Source organism: Mercenaria mercenaria, chromosome 15 (genome assembly GCF_021730395.1).
Source record: "Mercenaria mercenaria strain notata chromosome 15, MADL_Memer_1, whole genome shotgun sequence".
Classification (NCBI taxonomy): domain Eukaryota; kingdom Metazoa; phylum Mollusca; class Bivalvia; order Venerida; family Veneridae; genus Mercenaria; species Mercenaria mercenaria.
The window spans coordinates 19,885,509-19,905,997 of NC_069375.1; the positions used below are offsets into that span (position 1 = coordinate 19,885,509).

The 20,489-nt window shown below is 33.3% G+C and overlaps 1 protein-coding gene and 1 long non-coding RNA gene across 2 annotated transcripts in view; both read left to right on the plus strand.

Moving 5' to 3' along the window:
* Positions 1-8,705: 8,705 nt before the first annotated feature.
* Positions 8,706-14,396, plus strand: LOC123548719 (uncharacterized). Its single transcript, XR_006685950.2, has 3 exons — positions 8,706-9,677; positions 10,281-10,385; positions 12,739-14,396. It is a non-coding gene; the product is annotated as an uncharacterized LOC123548719 (long non-coding RNA).
* Positions 14,397-20,030: 5,634 nt separating this feature from the next.
* LOC123548699 (uncharacterized) overlaps positions 20,031-20,489 on the plus strand; it is a 29,268-nt gene continuing 28,809 nt past the window's right edge. The window contains exon 1 of the mRNA XM_053524720.1: positions 20,031-20,082. The gene's annotated coding sequence lies outside the window, so the exon portion shown is untranslated. The remainder of the gene's footprint in view (positions 20,083-20,489) is intronic.

Sequence of the window (20,489 nt, forward strand, 5' to 3'; positions counted from 1 at the left end):
TTTTTTAATTTTTTAGCACCAAACAATAAGATGAAGTATGAACTCAAACTAGGTGGCGGCAGGGGTTGGTTAGGAGGGTACGCGCGCGGCGCATTTTTTCATTACATTTTTTTCATTTTTCAGTGTGTTCCCCAATACAAAACTTAAAATTTTTCATTTTTATGTGTGATGTCCCATATAAAACTTAAACTTTTTCATTTTTATGTGAGTTGACCCATATAGAACGTAAAATATTTCATTTTTATGTGTGTTGTCCCATATAAAACTTAAACTTTTTCATTTTTATGTGAGTTGACCCATATAAAACGTACAATTTTTCAATTTTATGTGTGTTGTCCCTTATAAAACTTAAACTTTTTCATTTTTGTGTGTGCTGTCCCATATAAAACTTAAAATATTTCATTTTCATGTGTATTGTCCCACATAAAACTTAAACATTTTCATCGTACGCATGCGCATTGTTTTCAAACCTTTTTTTCTATTCTTGTGTGTTTCCCCTAAACAATACTTATGAGTTTTCCAGTGTTTCTGGTCCCGTTCAATACTTAAAAGTTTTCATTTTTGTGTGTTGCCCCATACAAATCCATATTGAAACAAAACTGACTGACATTTTTGTTTCCTTCATTTAAGTAGTACAACAAAATTCAATGTCATGAATCTGCTATCTATTTCAGGACAAACAACAAGTATCCCTCCCATCAGAACACTTCCTCCAGATGCCTCCGCCAACATCCTGGGGATCAACCAATCACAGCACAGCAAGCAGTGGGCAACAAGTGTACATGTGTCATATGAAATTACAAGATAAACTACTCAAAGTGCGAATAAATCGGGCCATAAAGGCCTACCGGGTACGCGTGCGCGTTGTTTTCAAACTTTTTCATTTATTCTTGTGTGTTTCCCCTATACAATACTTAGGAGTTTTCCAAAGTGCGTTGCCCCATACAATACTTAAAGGTTTTCATTTCTATGTGTGTTGTCCCATAAAAAACTTAATTTTTTTCATTTTTGTGTGAGTTGACCCATATAAAACATAAAATTTTTCATTTTTATGTGTGTTGTCCCATATGAAACTTAAACTTTTTTCATTTTTAGCACCAAACAATAAGATTAAGTATGAACACAAACACCTCAAACTAGGTGGCGGCAGGGGTTGGTAAGGAGGGTACGCGCGCGGCGCATTTTTTTCATTTTTTTTTTCATTTTTATATGTGTTGCCCATTCAATACTTCATTTTTTATCATTTTTCAGTGTGTTCCCCATATAAAATTTAAAATTTTTCATTTTTATGTTTGTTATCCCATATAATACTTAAACTTTTTCATTTTTATGTGAGTTGACCCAAATAAAACGTAAAATTTTTCATTTTTATGTGTGTTGTCCCATATAAAACTTAAACTTTTTCATTTTTATGTGTGTTGTCCCATATAAAACGTAAAATTTTTCATTTTTATATGTGTTATCCCATATAAAACTTAAACATTTTCATCATACGCATGCGCGTTGTTTTCAAACTTTTTCATTTTCTGTGTGTTTCTCCTAAGCAATACATGTGTTCTCACAAAACTTAAACTTTTTCATTTTTATGTGTCTTGTCCCATATAAAACTTAAACTTTTTCATTTTTATGTGTGTTGTCCCATATAAAACTTAAACATTTTCATCGTACGCATGCGCTTTGTTTTCAAACTTTTTCATTTTCTGTGTGTTTCTCCTAAGCAATACATGTGTTCTCATAAAACTTAAATTTTTTCATTTTTATGTGTCTTGTCCCATATAAAACTTAAAGTTTTTTATTTTTATGTGTATTGTCCCATAAAAAAAACATAAAATGTTTCATTTTTATGTGAGCTGACCCATATAAAACATAAATTTTTCATTTTTATATGTGTTTTGCCATATAAAACTTGAACTTTTTTAATTTTTTAGCACCAAACAATAAGATGAAGTATGAACTCAAACTAGGTGGCGGCAGGGGTTGGTTAGGAGGGTACGCGCGCGGCGCATTTTTTCATTACATTTTTTTCATTTTTCAGTGTGTTCCCCAATACAAAACTTAAAATTTTTCATTTTTATGTGTGATGTCCCATATAAAACTTAAACTTTTTCATTTTTATGTGAGTTGACCCATATAAAACGTAAAATATTTCATTTTTATGTGTGTTGTCCCATATAAAACTTAAACTTTTTCATTTTTATGTGAGTTGACCCATATAGAACGTAAAATATTTCATTTTTATGTGTGTTGTCCCATATAAAACTTAAACTTTTTCATTTTTATGTGAGTTTTACCATATTTAAAAAGTTTCAATTTTTCCAATTTTATGTTGTGTTGGGCCTTATAAAACTTAAACTTTTTCATTTTTGTGTGTGCTGTCCCATTAAAAACTTAAATTTTTTCATTTTCATGTGTATTGTCCCACATAAAACTTAAACATTTTCATCGTACGCATTTCGCATTGTTTTCAAACCTTTTTTTTCTATTCTTGTGTGTTCCCCTAAACAATACTTATGAGTTTTCCGTGGTTTTTGGTCCCCTTCAATACTTAAAAGTTTTCATTTTTGTGTGTTGCCCCATACAAATCCATATTGAAACAAAACTGACTGACATTTTTGTTTCCTTCATTTAAGTAGTACAACAAAATTCAATGTCATGAATCTGCTATCTATTTCAGGACAAACAACAAGATCCCTCCCATCAGAACACTTCCCCAGATGCCTCCGCCAACATCCTGGGGATCAACCAATCACAGCACAGCAAGCAGGGGCAACAAGTGTACATTGTCATATGAAATTACAAGATAACTACTCAAAGTGCGATAAATCGGGCCATAAAGGCCTACCGGGTACGCGTGCGCGTTGTTTTCAAACTTTTTCATTTATTCTTGTGTGTTTCCCCTATACAATACTTAGGAGTTTTCCAAAGTGCGTTGCCCATACAATACTTAAAGGTTTTCATTTCTATGTGTGTTGTCCCATAAAAAACTTAATTTTTTCATTTTTGTGTGAGTTGACCCATATAAAACATAAAATTTTTCATTTTTATGTGTGTTGTCCCATATGAAACTTAAACTTTTTTCATTTTTAGCACCAAACAATAAGATTAAGTATGAACACAAACACCTCAAACTAGGTGGCGGCAGGGGTTGGTAAGGAGGGTACGCGCGCGGCGCATTTTTTTCTTTTTTTTTTTCATTTTTATATGTGTTGCCCATTCAATACTTCATTTTTTATCATTTTTCAGTGTGTTCCCCATATTTAAAATTTAAAATTTTTCATTTTTTATGTTTGTTATCCCCTATAATACTTAAACTTTTTCCTTTTTATGTGAGTGACCCAAAAAATAAAACAAGTTTTTAAATTAAATTTATTTTTTTTTCCTTAAATAATTTTATGTGTGGTTTTTTTTTCCTTATAAAACTTAAAAATTTTTTTCATTTTTTTGTGTTGGCCCCTGTTTCCCCTATAAAATTTAATTTTTTATTTCATTTTCAATGTTTTTTTTTTTTATTGGTCCCAAACAAAATAAAAACTTATTAACCAAAATTTTTCATCGTTTTTACGCATGCCCCCATTTTTTTTTGTTCCTTAAATAAACCTTTTTTTTTCTATTCTATGTGTGTTTCCCCTAAATTTTTTTAAATTACTTAAATAAATTTTCAAAGGGGTTTTTATCTTTCCGTTCAATAAAAATTAAATTTAAAAGGGTTTTCATTTTTTGTGTGGTTGCCCCATAAAAAAATTAATTTTCCATTTTTGAAACAAACAATCCTTTAAAAAATGACTGACATTTTTGTTTCCTTCATTTAAGTAGTACAACCAAATTCAATGTCATGAATCTGGCTATCTATTTCAGGACAAACAACAAGTATCCCTCCCATCAGAACACTTCCTCCAGATGCCTCCGCCAACATCCTGGGGATCAACCAATCACAGCACAGCAAGCAGTGGGCAACAAGTGTACATGTGTCATATGAAATTACAAGAATAAACTACTCAAAGTGCGGAATAAATCGGGCCATAAAAGCCTACCGGGTACGCGTGCCCCGTTGTTTTCAAACTTTTTCATTTATTCTTGTGTGTTTCCCCTATACAATACTTAGGGTTTTTCCAAAGTGCGTTGCCCCATACAATACTTAAAGGTTTTCATTTCTATGTGTGTTGTCCCATAAAAAACTTAATTTTTTTCATTTCTGTGTGAGCTGACCCATATAAAACATAAAAATTTTCATTTTTATGTGTGTTGTCCTATATAAAACTTAAACTTTTTCATTTTTAGCACCAAACAATAAGATTAAGTATGAACACAAACATCTCAAACTAGGTGGCGGCATGGGTTGGTAAGGTGGGTACGCGTGCGGCGCATTTTTTTCATTATTTTTTTCACTTTTATATGTGTTGCCCATTCAATACTTCATTTTTTTTCATTTTTCAGTGTGTTCACCATATAAAATTTAAAATTTTTCATTTTTATGTTTGTTATCCCATTTAATACTGAAACTTTTTCATTTTTATGTGAGTTGACCCAAATAAAATGTAAAATTTTTCATTTTTATGTGTTTTGTCCCATATAAAACTTAAACTTTTCATTTTTATGTGTGTTGTCCCATATAAAACGTAAAATTTTTCATTTTTATATGTGTTATCCCATATAAAACTTAAACATTTTCATCGTACGCATGCGCGTTGTTTTCAAACTTTTTCATTTTCTGTGTGTTTCTCCTAAGCAATACATGTGTTCTCATAAAACTTAAAATTTTTCATTTTTATGTGTCTTGTCCCATATAAAACTTAAACTTTTTCATTTTTATGTGTGTTGTCCCATATAAAACTTAAACGTTTTCATCGTACGCATGCGCGTTGTTTTCAAACTTTTTCATTTTATGTGTGTTTCACCTAAGCAGTACATGTGATCTCATAAAACTTTTTTTTTTCATTTTTATGTGTCTTGTCCCATATAAAACTTAAAGTTTTTTATTTTTATGTGTATTGTCCCATAAAAAAAAACATAAAATGTTTCATTTTTATGTGAGCTGACCCATATAAAACATATTTTTTTTCATTTTTATGTGAATTGTCCCATATAAAACATAAATTTTTCATTTTTATGTGTGTTTTGCCATATAAAACTTGAAGTTTTTAATTTTTTAGCACCAAACAATAAGATGAAGTATGAACTCAAACTAGGTGGCGGCAGGGGTTGGTTAGGAGGGTACGCGCGCGGCGCATTTTTTCATTATTTTTTTTTCATTTTTCAGTGTGTTCCCAAATATAAAACTTAAAATTTTTCATTTTTATGTGTGGTGTCCCATATAAAACTTAAACTTTTTCATTTTTATGTGAGTTGACCCATATAAAACGTAAAATATTTCATTTTTATGTGTGTTGTCCCATATAAAACTTAAACTTTTTCATTTTTATGTGAGTTGACCCATATAAAACGTACAATTTTTCAATTTTATGTGTGTTGTCCCTTATAAAACTTAAACTTTTTCATTTTTATGTGTGCTGTCCCATATAAAACTTAAAATATTTCATTTTTATGTGTATTGTCCCACATAAAACTTAAACATTTTCATCGTACGCATGCGCATTGTTTTCAAACCTTTTTTTCTATTCTTGTGTGTTTCCCCTAAACAATACTTATGAGTTTTCCAGTGTTTCTGGTCCCGTTCAATACTTAAAAGTTTTCATTTTTGTGTGTTGCCCCATACAAATCCATATTGAAACAAAACTGACTGACATTTTTGTTTCCTTCATTTAAGTAGTACAACAAAATTCAATGTCATGAATCTGCTATCTATTTCAGGACAAACAACAAGTATCCCTCCCATCAGAACACTTCCTCCAGATGCCTCCGCCAACATCCTGGGGATCAACCAATCACAGCACAGCAAGCAGTGGGCAACAAGTGTACATGTGTCATATGAAATTACAAGATAAACTACTCAAAGTGCGAATAAATCGGGCCATAAAGGCCTACCTTGTATGTGTGCGCGTTGTTTTCAAACTTTTTCATTTATTCTTGTGTGTTTCCCCTATACAATACTTAGGAGTTTTCCAAAGTGCGTTGCCCCATACAATACTTAAAGGTTTTCATTTCTATGTGTGTTGTCCCATAAAAAACTTAATTTTTTTCATTTTTGTGTGAGTTGACCCATATAAAACATAAAATTTTTCATTTTTATGTGTGTTGTCCCATATAAAACTTAAACTTTTTCATTTTTAGCACCAAACAATAAGATTAAGTATGAACACAAACATCTCAAACTAGGTGGCGGCAGGGGTTGGTAAGGAGGGTACGCGCGCGGCGCATTTTTTTCATTTTTTTTTTTCATTTTTATATGTGTTGCCCATTCAATACTTCATTTTTTTTTTCATTTTTCAGTGTGTTCCCCATATAAAATTTAAAATTTTTCATTTTTATGTTTGTTATCCCATATAATACTTAAACTTTTTCATTTTTATGTGAGTTGACCCAAATAAAACGTAAAATTTTTCATTTTTATGTGTGTTGTCCCATATAAAACTTAAACTTTTTCATTTTTATGTGTGTTGTCCCATATAAAACGTAAAATTTTTCATTTTTATATGTGTTATCCCATATAAAACTTAAACATTTTCATCGTACGCATGCGCGTTGTTTTCAAACTTTTTCATTTTCTGTGTGTTTCTCCTAAGCAATACATGTGTTCTCATAAAACTTAAAATTTTTCATTTTTATGTGTCTTGTCCCACATAAAAACATAAAATGTTTCATTTTTATGTTTGTTGTGCCATATAAAACTTGAACTTTTTAATTTTTTAGCACCAAACAATAAGATGAAGTATGAACTCAAACTAAATGGCGGCAGGTGTTGGTTAGGAGGGTACACGCACGGCGCATTTTTTTCATTTTTTTATTTTTTATTTTTTTTTTTCAGTGTGTTCCCCCATATAAAACATAAAATTTTTCATTTTTAGCTCATCTGATTTTTTGAAAAAAAAATTATGAGTTATTGTCATCACTTGAGCGGTTGTCGGCGTCGGCGTCTGCGTCGGCGTTGCCTGGTTAAGTTTTATGTTTAGGTCAGCTTTTCTCCTAAACTATCAAAGCTATTGCTTTGAAACTTGGGATACTTGTTCACCATCATAAGCAGACCCTGTACATCAAGAAACATAACTCCAGCTTGCTTTTTGCAAGATTTATTGCCCCTTTTGGACTTAGAAAATCAGTTTTCTTGGTTAAGTTTTATGTTTAGGTCAGCTTTTATCCTAAACTATCAAAGCTATTGCTTTAAAACTTGCAACACTTGTTCACCATCATATGTTGACCCTGTACAGCAAGAAACATAACTCCATCCTGCTTTTTGCAAGATTTATGGCCTCTTTTGGACTTAGAAAATATCAGATTTCTTGGTTAAGTTTTATGTTTAGGTCAACTTTTTCTCTTAAACTATCAAAGCTATTGCTTTGAAACTTGCAACACTTGTTGACCATCATAAGCTGACCCTGTACAGCAAGCAGCATAACTCCATCCTGCTTTTTGCAATAATTATTGCCCCTTTTTGACTTAGAAAATCATTTTCTTGGTTGAGTATTATGTTTAAGTCAACTTTTCTCATAAACTATCGAAGCTATTGCTTTAAGACTTGCAACAGTTTTTCACCATCATAAATGGACACTGAACATCAAGAAACATAACTCTATCCTGCTTTTTGCAAGAATGATGGCCCTTTTTAGACTTAGAAAATCATGGGTAGGACAATATTTCTATTACACAAAAAAAATCAGATGAGCGTCAGCACCCGCAAGGCGGTGCTCTTGTTATGTGTGTTGTCCCATATAAAACTTAAACTTTTTCATTTTTATGTGAGTTGACCCATATAAAACTTAAAAGTTTTCATTTTTATGTGTGTTGTCCCATATAAAACTAAAACGTTTTCATTTTTAAGTGTGTTGTTCCATATAAAACTTAAATATTTTTCATTTTTATGTATGTTATCCCACATAAAACTTAAACATTTTCATCGTACGCATGTGCGTTGTTTTCAATCTTTTTCATTTGCTGTGTATTTTCCCTAAGCAATATATGTGTTCTCATCAAACTTGAAATTTTTCATTTTTATGTGTCTTGTATTGTGCCTTAAAAAACATAAAATGTTTCATTTTTATGTGAGCTGATCCATATAAAACATTTTTTTTTTTCATTTTTATCTGAAGTTCCCCATATAAAGCATAAATGTTTCATTTTTATGTGTGTTGTGCCGTATAAAACTTGAATTTTTTCAGTTTTAGCACCAAACAACAAGATGATGAACAAGTAATATACCGTGCACATGCAATGAAAAGTGACCTTGATATTGTATAAAAATTAAAGAGGTATATATTAAATGGTAACTTTTCAATGACGCCCGGTATGTTTCTGCATAGTGATTGGCATAACTTACTTAGTAATAAGTATTTTGGATAAAATAGTCTTGCAGATACCAAGTGATCATTTTATTGTAACAGAAAATATTGAGGTATTTCTTTAATACAAGGTAGTCCAGAAACCTGTAGCCTAAACACCAAACCTACTTAAAAGGTCCAAAGTTTTGGGTCTGCAATCATTTTCACAATGTGTATTGTATAAAAAACTTCAAAATTGGTTATGCTATGTCTCCCAATATAATGTATACAGTAGAATGCATTTAAGCTTTTGTTCAGTTCAAATATCTTCAAAGGGATCATGCCCCCAGACACTCTGCTCCAAAAGTTTTTTCCTCTTTCCAGGTTTTTTGTTTCAAACGGAAGTCCCAGTCTTCATTCTTGAACAGTAATGAAGATATTATTAAGAGTTCAAGGTTAAGTACAAATATGTTTTGTTGTGGTCTTTCTACAGATATTTTTATTTTTTATTTGTGTTTGAGCTGTGAGATTGTGTTGCTAATCATTCTGACCGGTGAGGAGATGCTTCTGCGAGGCAGTCTTATCTCCTGGACTGTACTGCGGACTGTACTGTTTCATAACTTGACTGTCAAACTTGGCAGTCTGATTACACTAAGAGTACAATATTATAATTGCTCAACTGTGTAACTGCAGCCAGAGAAAATCCTCAGCTGACAAACTTTATTGAATGCTGATTACTTCTGTTAATGAAATCTATGTTGTATCAATGATTCCAACTGTTTAAATGTAATATTGTATAAGAATGTTGTGTATTTTTGGACTAAATTTTAAGAAATATGGATGATGTGGTACAATAAAGGAAATAATTAGTTTAAGAATGTTTGTTAAAACAGCAATCTTTTGAAGAATAAAAATCTACAGTATTTATCATGAGGTGAATGTTAAATGAAAATAGTTACTAGGATATTGTTGTAAATGTAATGTTTTTGTGCATTGAATGATAATCAATGAATTACCTCGTACTATAATGTAGTGAAAAAATGTGCAATGAATGAATGCGAAAGCAATTATATTGTAAACACAATTGAATGAATTATTTTTGTAAAATTGTGTGAGTGAATATTGAATTCAAAATGTTTTAAGTAAATTGCATTTTAAATCACAACGAGCAGACAGTAAAATTACTGATTTTGTAAAGCAGTGGCAGGGTTAGTTTATTTTGTTAAAGACATTGGCATGGTATATAAGTATTTTTTGTTGTGTAACGTGGCAAGAACTGAGTGTTAATTTGTAAAACATAGTGGCAAGGTTAGTCAATTTATTTTTTGTAACACAAAGTGGCAAGGTATTTTTTAAGTGGATTTAATTTCTAATAAAGAGTTCTCAAGCTACAGTGGAAAATGCACAAAACTTGAGTATTAAAGTTTGCAATTTTTTCTTTCCATATAATGAGACTCCCAAGGCAAAATAGGATATAGTATATCCTGGTATTTAATATAGTATAGAAGGGTTGTACAGTAGCCTAATTTTTTCTTCAGTGAAGTGAAAGTTTTATAACGATACTTGAAATCAGTTACATAATTAGCCTGGTTCAATTTTAATCTGTTTTAGTATTAAGTAAGTTAATGGTATTGAGATATAAGATGGCTTAGAAAAGTACGTTTCGAAATAAATTACATGTGGCCAGTATCCAGTTTACAGTTTGTTTTTCAGACGTTAAAGCCAGTATTGCAGTAAAAATTAAAGTTTTGTAGCATTTTTAAATAACCAGCTCCTAACAGTATTTCCAGGATATTTGCCAGTATTGTGAAAATTGACAGTATCTCTTGATCACTTGATACCAATTAGATTTGAATATTGAATTTAGGTGATGTTTCTTTCTTTCATTTTTTTTTTTATTGATAATTTCAGGCATGTGAATGGTTGTATTCCAATGGCTGTGAGCATGAAATCACCTGGCCTTGTGCTGAAGTCATCTTCTGTGAACTGATCAACCAGATGTATACCTCTAATTAAGTGAGTATTGTGTTACAGAACTTATTTACATGGTTGGCTAAATCAATTGTCCAACTTACAGACACATGCCTTTCACCACATTTTTAGCTTGACTATTTATAGAACAGTAGAGACTATTCATAGAATAGTAGAGCTATTGGACACGCCCGTGCGCCGGCGTCCGCGTCTGCATCCCGATTTGGTTAAGCTTTTGTAAGTATACATATATAAGCTGGTATCTCAGTAACCACTTATGGGAATGGCTTGAAACTTCACACACTTATTAACTGTGATAAACTGACTTACACTTCACAGGTTCCATAACTCTATTTGCTTTTTTACAAAATTATGCCCCTTTTTCGACATAGAAAGTTTTGGTTAAGGTTTTGCATGTATGCTGGTATCTCAGTAGCCACTAATGGGAATGGATTGAAACTCCACACACTTGTTCACTGTCATGATCTGACATGCACTGTGCAGGTCCCATAACTCTACTCTACATGTTTTTAATTATGCCCCTCTTTTGACTTAGCAGTTTTTTGTTAAGTTTTTTTATGTAAGCTGGTATCTCGGTATCCGCTAATGGGAATGTATTGAAACTTGACACACTTATTCACTGTAATAAACTGACTTACACTGCACTGGTTCCATAAATCTATTTTGCTTTATTACAAAATTGTGCCCCTTTTTCGACTTGGAAATTTTTGGTTAAAGTTTTGTATGTAAGCTGGTATCTTAATTAGTACCCACTAACGTGAATGGATTGAAACTTCACCAACTTGTTCACTGTCATCATCTGACATGTACTGAGCAGGTCCCATAACTGTACTTTATTTTGTTTTTTCAAATTATGACCCTTTTTCCACTTAGCAGTTTTTGGTTAAGTTTTTGTATGTAAGCTGGTATCTCAGTATACACTAATGGGAAAGGAATGAAACTTCACATACTTGTTCACTGTCCTGATCTGACATGCAGTGCAAAGGTTCAATTACTCTACTTTGCATTTTTACAAAAGTATGCCCCTTTTTTCAACTTAGCAGTTTTTGGTTAAATTCTTATATGTAAGGTAGTATCTCAGTACCCACTAATGGAAATGGATTGAAACTTCATGCACACTTGTCCGCTGCCATGAGCTGATAAGCACTGTGCAGGTTCCTTAATCCTGTTTCCATTTTTTACAAAATTATGCCCCATTTTCAACTTTTGTATTCATTCAGTTCACAAGGCTGTTGAATAGTCGAGCATTGCTGTCCTCCGACAGCTCTTGTTAAAAATTTGTTTCACAGTAACTACTTAAAAGTCAATGATACCTTACATATTTTGATGAAATTGTTTGCTGTTTGATAGCTCCGGTTTGAATTCTTCTTGTCCGTAATTATTAGAACATTTACAACTGAAAGATTGTTTCCTCAGGTAAAGAATTATTTTGTGGGTATTGCTTACTCAAGTGATAGCTGTAGTGTCCTCGACATGTCTAAAGCGGTCCTCTACAGGGTTGTTGTATCTTTCTTATCTGTTTATCTATGTTAGTTAGTTGGATGTCGTTGTGTGTATTTATTGTCAAGCCCGCTTGCGGTGAGCTCGATATAGTCGCCACTTTCGGTGTAGGCGCGTGCGTCCATCCGATTTTGTCTGGACCATAACTTTGACATGCATAGACCAGTCTTGTTTATATTTGGTATGAATGTATACCTCAATGAGAAGGCGTGTCATGCGCAAACCGCATGTTCCTTTCTCAAAGGTCAGGTCACAGTTGGAGGTCAAAGGTCAAATTGAAGTTTGTCCGGAGCATTTCTTCTTCATGCATGGTGGGATTTTGATGTAATTTGACCTGAATGTTCACCATTATGAGACAGAGTGCAATGCGCAAGAACCAGGTCCCTAGGTCCAAGGACAAGGTCACACTTAACAGCTGGAGGGCTCGACATTCTGCGCTTGGGCATACTTGTCTTTGGTACATGTCTGCGCTACTGTGGTTATGATGTAGTGTAACTGTGATTAAGGAACGTAGCATTCCCTTTGTATATTCATCCTTGTTTTACTTTCCAATTCAACCTCCTCCTCCACCCCACTTTCTACCCCTTACCCCTTCCTCCCCATCTAACTATATTTTGCATAAAATTTAAATGTACTTGTTCGATTATTGAAGCAACCCGTCAGTAATATTTTTCCATTACAGCTTCTTTTTGTTGTGGGCCTACTTTGCAAATACATGGCTCTGAGGCTGTGTTTTTAGTGCTCTGTGCTTCCAAGAAATCTACCCTAACTGATTATTTTTATTTCACTGTCGAGCTAAGTGTAGAGACCTTGTCTTCTCTATCAGCTACAAGGCTTAGAGTTTCTCTTACTGAGTAATATTATTGCATCATTTCAGTTGTGTCTTAGCCAAGATAACTTGGACCTGCGTCACAGAGAGTCATTGATGATCAACTAGGTAGTAGGACACACTTCACAGATGGGACCTCTTTACATTATCTGGCTGGAATTTAAAGAGCCGAGACTACCATCAGGAATATCTTCCATGTAATAACACTAACCCTGATTGTTGCTACCATGACTTCCACACAGTAACATTGAAACGGAACATTGTTGCTGAGTCTACTGCACAGTAATGCTGATTAGGACATTGCTATTTTGTGTTTTCACGCAGTAACACTTATCCAGATTGTTGCTACTGAGTAGTCCACACAGGAAAAACACACAGTAACGCCGACTTAGGATGTTGCTAAAAAGTCTTCCATGCAGTAACAAGAACCCGAAAGTTTGTTTTGTTTTTCTATCATCTGGAAAATTCAGACAGATGATAGAAGTAATACCAGTCATGTCAATAAGCATAATACACTCTTTAGTATCTGTTAATATTAACACTCCCGATACTGAAAGCTCGGATCTGCTAAACATTGGAAAGAAAGCCAAGATTAACTATTTTGCAATTCACTGTGTGTGACATAAAGTAACATTTAGTTCGAAGGTGATTGTGAAAACTCACTGAATGTGACAGATGACAGTGAAAGAAAGACGGTTATACTCACTAGTAAAACTCAAATCATGTTTAAAAGTGACTGTAGGTATAGTAAAATTGAGAATACATGTTTTCATTGTTAAATGTCAAAAAATAAAGTGTAACTGATTGTTCCAATGTATTTATATCATTTGGTTGAAACAATTATCTAAAGACAAAAACTAGACCAACCTTTTGATTTTTGAGTGGTTAGTAGTTGCATACATTTCCCACAAAAGACCAAGGGATCCCCCTTTTGGAAGTCTGCAATCTCCCTTGATTCACACACACATGTATGCTGGCATTCATACAGTACAATGTGCTAAACGTACAGAACAAACCTGTTATGTATGCATTTTTACATTTATTATGTCTCCCACATGTAGTGAGGGTGACATATTGATTAAGTGCTGTCTGTCATAAAGTTTGTCCACCTAACTCCAACACCAGTGGGGGATTTACACCAAACTTCCCAGGAGCAATCATTTCAAAGCTTAGTTGTGCATATTGTTGGTATTTTCCCGATTGATGATTTTCAGCAGAGTTATGGTCCTTGATTCAGCAAATGTTATCTTTTGGCCACTTAAATTATTGGGTGGATTTCCACCAAATCTCACAGGAGTAGTCAGTGCCAAGCATCATTGTGCAAATTTTCCAATTCGATGATTTTCAGCTGGGTTACGGCCCTCAATTCGCCCAGTCTTATGTTTCGGCTACTTCCCTTATATTTTTGGGTGGAATGCCACAAATCCTTGCAGGCAATATCAGTACCAAGCCTCATTGTGCATACTGTCAGCATGTTGTGGTTCAGTGAGTTTCAGTGGAATTATGGTCCTTGATTGGTCTATTTTACCTTGTGCGGGCAACTACTCCAATACCACAAGGAGGAATTTCACGAAACTTCACATGAGTGATTATTGCCAAGCCTAGTTGTGCATAGCGTTAGTACGTTCCAGTCTGGTGTTTTCCAGCTGAGTTGTGGCCCCTGATTTGTCAAATTTAATGATGTTATAACCACCTATCCTAAATAATAGGCCGGATTTCCACCAAACCTTAGATTTATCATTGCCAAGTCTTATTATGCATATTATTGACATGTTCTGCTTCAGTGAAATTCAGCAAGGTTATAGCCCTTGAAGTGTCATATTTTATATAGCTTACACTACTTAATTGCTACATACAATAATGCTGAATTTCACCAAACCGCACAAGTAATTAGTGTGAATCATAGTTGTGCATATTATCATTTTCTGATTATATGATTTTCAGTTCTTTATAATTCTAAAGAAAAACATAAAATCTCTTTTATCAATTTCATCCTTGCTTCTTTAATTCTCTGAGCTGCCGTTTGGTAAAGTTTCAAAGCAAAGCAATCTAAATAGTGTTTGGTAGACATGGTAAATTTACAGACAAAAGTATGACCATGAAGGGGTATTCTGTTCTTCAAGTGTGTCATTTACATGCAGATCAGTGAGAAAATGTTGACACTTTGAGTATAAACAGGGTTTTTTGTCGTTTGACTTAGTAACGAAGTTGTTTTTTTTTACCCTAAATGAGCTAGCTTCGCAATAGACATAACTTAGTAAGGACAGAAAAAGTGGCCTCAAGAATGTTTAACTTTTTCTGTGACCATGTGACATTGTTTTTGGTTACCTAGTTTCAAACTAAACCTATAATCCATAGATACATTCTGACAAGAATTCATGTGGATCTGGAAGAAAATATGGCTTTTGGTGTATTATACAAGAAGTTGTTCACAAAAGTCTGTTTCAGCTCTGGTCATGCCTAAATGAAGTCAAGCAGAGTCATTTGAACAAATTGGAAATGGTCATTATGTCGGTAAATAGCTAAACATAGCTAATGTTTTCCTGTTTATATATATATATATGCACCGACTTTAAATAAAATTTGTGTCGTATTGTATTGTATGTATTGTATTATTATTCGAAGGATACTACCAATCAAGCTTGATGAAGATGAAACAAGCTGTTCATAACATGAAATTGATTTCAGTTTTTCTTCGCCACTAAAGGCATGTCAAATGGTGCTATCTGAACAGACATGAAAAAGATCTTTTGAAGGATACTACAGACCAAGTTTGATGAAGACATAAGTAAAGGTTTTTCAAGCACTGGCTGTCTTTAAAAGGTCAAAAGGCTTTTAATTTTTATGTTAAATTTTTATGTTACAAAACAGATAAAAATGCTGTCCAAATAGATATTACGCAGAATTACATGGTAAAAAAGCATATTACTTTCATTACTACACACGAACTTATACAGTTAGAACCCCCACCAAATTAGCTCAGTAGGTAAAAGTGTTGGTCTAAGGATCGCGGGGTCATGAGTTCGATCCTCGGGCGGGGCGTATGTTCTCTGTGACTATTTGATAAACAACATTGTGTCTAAAATCATTAGTTCTCCACCTCTGATTCATGTGGGGAAGTTGGCAGTTACTCGTAGAGAACAGCTATGTACTGGTACAGAATCCAGGAACACTGGTTAGGTTAACTGCCCGCCGTTACATGGCTGAAATACTGTTGAAAAACGGCATTAAACCCAAAACAAACAAACATATACAGTTAGAGCCATTATAGAAGCCCATCCACTTACGGGCACCAGTATCGGACCTGGGACCCAAAACATATGACCAGACTGATATAAAACCCTGTTTTCATCTTAGATATGTCCAAATGAAAAATACATAGCAAAATATGAGCCCCCTTCAAATAATACATATGTCTAGAGAAGGCCAGAATCTCGAGATTTGAGCCTGCGAGCAATGGGTTCACTTTCCGGACCGTTGTGAATTTTTCATTTTGGACATATCTAAGATGAAAACAGTGTTTCATATCAGTCTGGTCATATTTTTTGGGCCCCAGGTCCGATACTGGTGCCTGTGTATCCACTTAGCTCAATAGGGAGAGGCTTTTTTGCCCATTTTTGACTTAGAATTTTAGGTTCAAGCTTATGATAAAGTCTAATATCTCTATTACTATCAAAGCTTTTGACTTGAAACTTAAAAATACTTATTTACTATCAAAGTCTACACCAGGAGAAACAATCCCCATAACTTTGTTTGAATTTTGATGGAGTTATGCCCCTTTTTGACTTAAAATTTTGGTTCACATTTATGATAGTCAAATATCTCTTGATCACTATCAAAGCTTTTGACTTGAAACTTAAATAGTTAGTTATTTACTATCAAAGTCTACAACAGGAGAAACAATTCCCATAACTCTGATTTGAATTTTGACAGATTTATGCCCTTTTTTTGTTTAGAATTTTTTGTTAAAATTTTAAAAAGTTTTTACTGGCAAAACTCTAATCAAGCACTGAGAAAAGTCGAGCATGCTGTCTTACGGACAGCTCTTGTTATTTCATTGATTAATATTTACATTTGTCGTGAAATCACGAGTATGGTTATGATTTAACGTATTGATTATTCTCTAAAATATTAATTGCTTTGATATATGAAGTAAAGTTGCTCCTCATAAATTTAGGTCATACATGTGTTCTAAGGAGCTAATATTATTTTGCTCCAACATAATTAAATTATTGTTATATGCTCCTAAATATTGTTTGTATTATATAAGGTCTTTGAGGAGTAGTCATGTGATTTCATATTGTATTATATGATTTTGAATTCACGAAGAAAGCGTGCATAATTAAAAGTACTATAAAAGGTCTAGAAGTTAGATTTTTTGATGACATTACAATGTATTAGTGGTGAAAGAACTATACACTTGGATTTAAATGGATTTACGAATAAAAATTAATAAAAATTAAAAAGTTATAGTTATAATATTCATTGTGGAAAGGACAAGAAAGGAATATAATATTATTCAGTCTAAGATAAATCCAAATCCACCACAACATTCACCCTATTCTTTTTCTTTTGAACATTGTGGCATTCCTGTAATATGAACAGCAAAAGGAAATGCGCGAAAGTTACATCATCGCTACTTAGTGATTATGGACAGCTGTTTGGACGATGTCTGCAAGGTCAGGGAGAATGTTTCTTAGATATCATCGCAGTTGTTCCGTCTCGTGAACAGAATGACTCAGTGCACATAGAAGCTGATTTAATTGTTAAATGCAACAAAACGTGTGCAGTTGCAATTTATATTATCTTGTTTAATAATGTAAATATTTTTTTTTTTTGGTGTTTATATGAAATGAATAACAAGATTAGCAAATTAAAAATGAATAATTTTGCCGATCCTATTCCTTCGTTAATTTTACATAAACACTGAAAAAAGTCATTTCTTGAGTGCAACCATGAACTCAACAAATATTAGACCCTGGTGGATAGTTTTGATTTTACAGGATATTCCTAAATATCAATTCCAACCTCTTCAAGTTACTGACATTTTTTCTACATAAAACCTGCTCTCTCTTAAAAGAAACAGACAACTTCTCTACTCTTAAGTACTAACCCATTCTTTGAAAGAAACTGACCTCTCGAGATGAAACACTTGCCTGTTCTCTGCAAGTAACTTACAACTTCTCCACATGAAACACCAGTTCTCTGTAAGTAACTGACAACTGACAACTCAACAGTTCTCTGTAATAAACTGACAACTGCTTCTCATGAAGCACTCACCTGTTCTCTGCAAGTCATGACAACATCTCCACATGAAGCACCAGTTCTCTGTAAGTAACTGACAACTCAACTGTTCTCTGTAATAAACTGACAACTTCTTCTCATGAAGCACTCACCTGTTCTCTGCAAGTAATGACAACATCTCCACATGAAGCACTCACCTGTTCTCTACATGAAGAATCTCTGCAAGAAACTGACAACTTCTCTTATGAAATATTACAATTTATTTATTACTAATATTCTGTGCAGGTGATGTCTCCATCACAATATCTTCAGGTGTATATTTCAGGATCATAAACTAGAACATGGTATAAAGTAAAATAAAGTGTTTGTTTATCATAGTGTCACCTTTACTGAAAGGGCCAACTAAGTTGGCTTATGAGACACCTACATATTTTGAACATTATTACTTCCCAATTCCTATTCTTTTAATGCCAGGCACCAGGCAGGTAGGTAGGCAACAGGTAACCATTATTTTACTAGCTGGCAGCTCACCAACTAGTCTCTCATCAGTAACAAGACCCGCCCCTTGACAGGGCTTTAACCCCTGACCTACCAATCGCAGGGCAGGTGCCTTATTCGTTAGGCCACCGTAACTCTGTATAATTATGGTTTTGTTAATAAAGCTGAAATATTCCGAATTTTAGAACACCTGAGCCCTACTTGCTTTGGGCGAGCTGCAGTCACCTTTGGCAAAAGTCAAAACTTGACGATGATGTTCAATGGATGGTCTCAAAATTGCTTACAGTAGTTCTGCATATTCAGATAAAGTTTTTCTACAATTTAGAATTTGATTAAATCATGATTTTTTAGTTTGACTACTCTCGTCGGCATTCGCAGTAAAAGCTGTTGGTTAGTTTATGATAAAGTCTATTATCTTGACCACTATCAAAGATATTCAACCGAGACTTGGAATAGTTGCATATAGATAGCGACAGTGTGCACATGTATGACAACGGACAGTACTCTGTCAGCAATATTTTTAGAACATAAAATACATTAATTTCTTGTTAAATCCTATTTCTGACAATTACGTTCTTTACTTATTTGTCAAAGGTTTGAATATTGCTGAATGTACTAGAATGTTTTATTGACTCTATTGTTTTTATTACCTCCCTTTATGGCTCTAACTATAATATTTCATGTGCAGTATTACAAGTAGTGCCTTTCTAACGATGTAAGTACATATAACATCTATTTGGAAAGTTGTAGCATTTGTTTCCAAGATAAAAAATTTAAGCATTATGGACCTAATGAACCAAAATGTTTAAGTTAAGAAGTCATTAGACAGCTCTTATTTAACTTCAGATTACATTAAGAAAATTTGACAAATGAAAAAGATAATGTCATGTGCTTAATTTTTTGCTAGACAAATTTAAAAGAGGACCTCATGCAAGTTTAATCAAAATGGAAGTCTATGTGAAAATCTTAATTTTGATGGCATTGTCCCAATTGTAAACTTTTTTACAGATTAATTAATGTAGACTTTATTGCAACTTCCATTCCAAAGTTGTAAATAAACATAATGAGAATATATATGACCACAATTGCTAGACACATAACCAAATATTTTACTCATAGACCTATATATGTATATATAAGACTTATATATACATATATAGGTCTATGAGTAAAATATTTGGTTATGTGTCTAGCACCTGTGTATATGACAAGGTGCTTCTTTTCGAGATATTTGCCCAGGACAAGAGCATATTTCAGGTTGATTTTAAAACCTTATATAAAATAATTGAATGTGACATTTGTAATAACATATTACATCATAAGAAATATAGTCATAAGGATCAGTAGGCAAAAGCTGGAACAACTGATACGTAGGCCTATTAGACCTTCCTGGCAAAAGTCATGGTCTACTTAAATGACCAACTTTTACTTTTCCAAGATATCTGTCCGTTATGGTCTACTTAGATGCATTTAAATGTAATAGCATGCTTAATTATCAGCGTTAGTACATAGCCTTGTATTCAGATTTAGTGTGTTGATACCTACAGACATAGTGTAAATATCACGTTGCATCAAAACATACATTTCACCATCCGGGCCGAGGAGAAACAACAACAACAATCGACATAAAAAAGAAACAAAGATAATTTGGTATTTTGCAAATTAAAGGCATCAAATACTAAAAGTTGTAATTGTTAATCAGATTAATTAAGGTTTTGTCTATTTCCAAGGTTAACGGGTCTGAAAATATTGTTAACTGCAGCCGGGAAGAGACTAGTTCTATAAATAAACGTGGGACTTCAATATTTTACGATTTTGACATTTCATATAGTCCGACGTTTTATCGAAAGTATGAATTTCCCGGTAGAGCTTTCCGCAAAAGTTCTTGCGGAAGGTTTTACAAGTTCACGGTAGAAGTGACTTGAAAGCGATAGCTAAATACCAACAACGGACAAAGAAACCTAATTTACACATCCATTGAACATACTGTCTTACTGAAGATATTGAAGATCAGTCCGCACTTTGAAAATGAAATTTACATCCATTCACTTTCACAA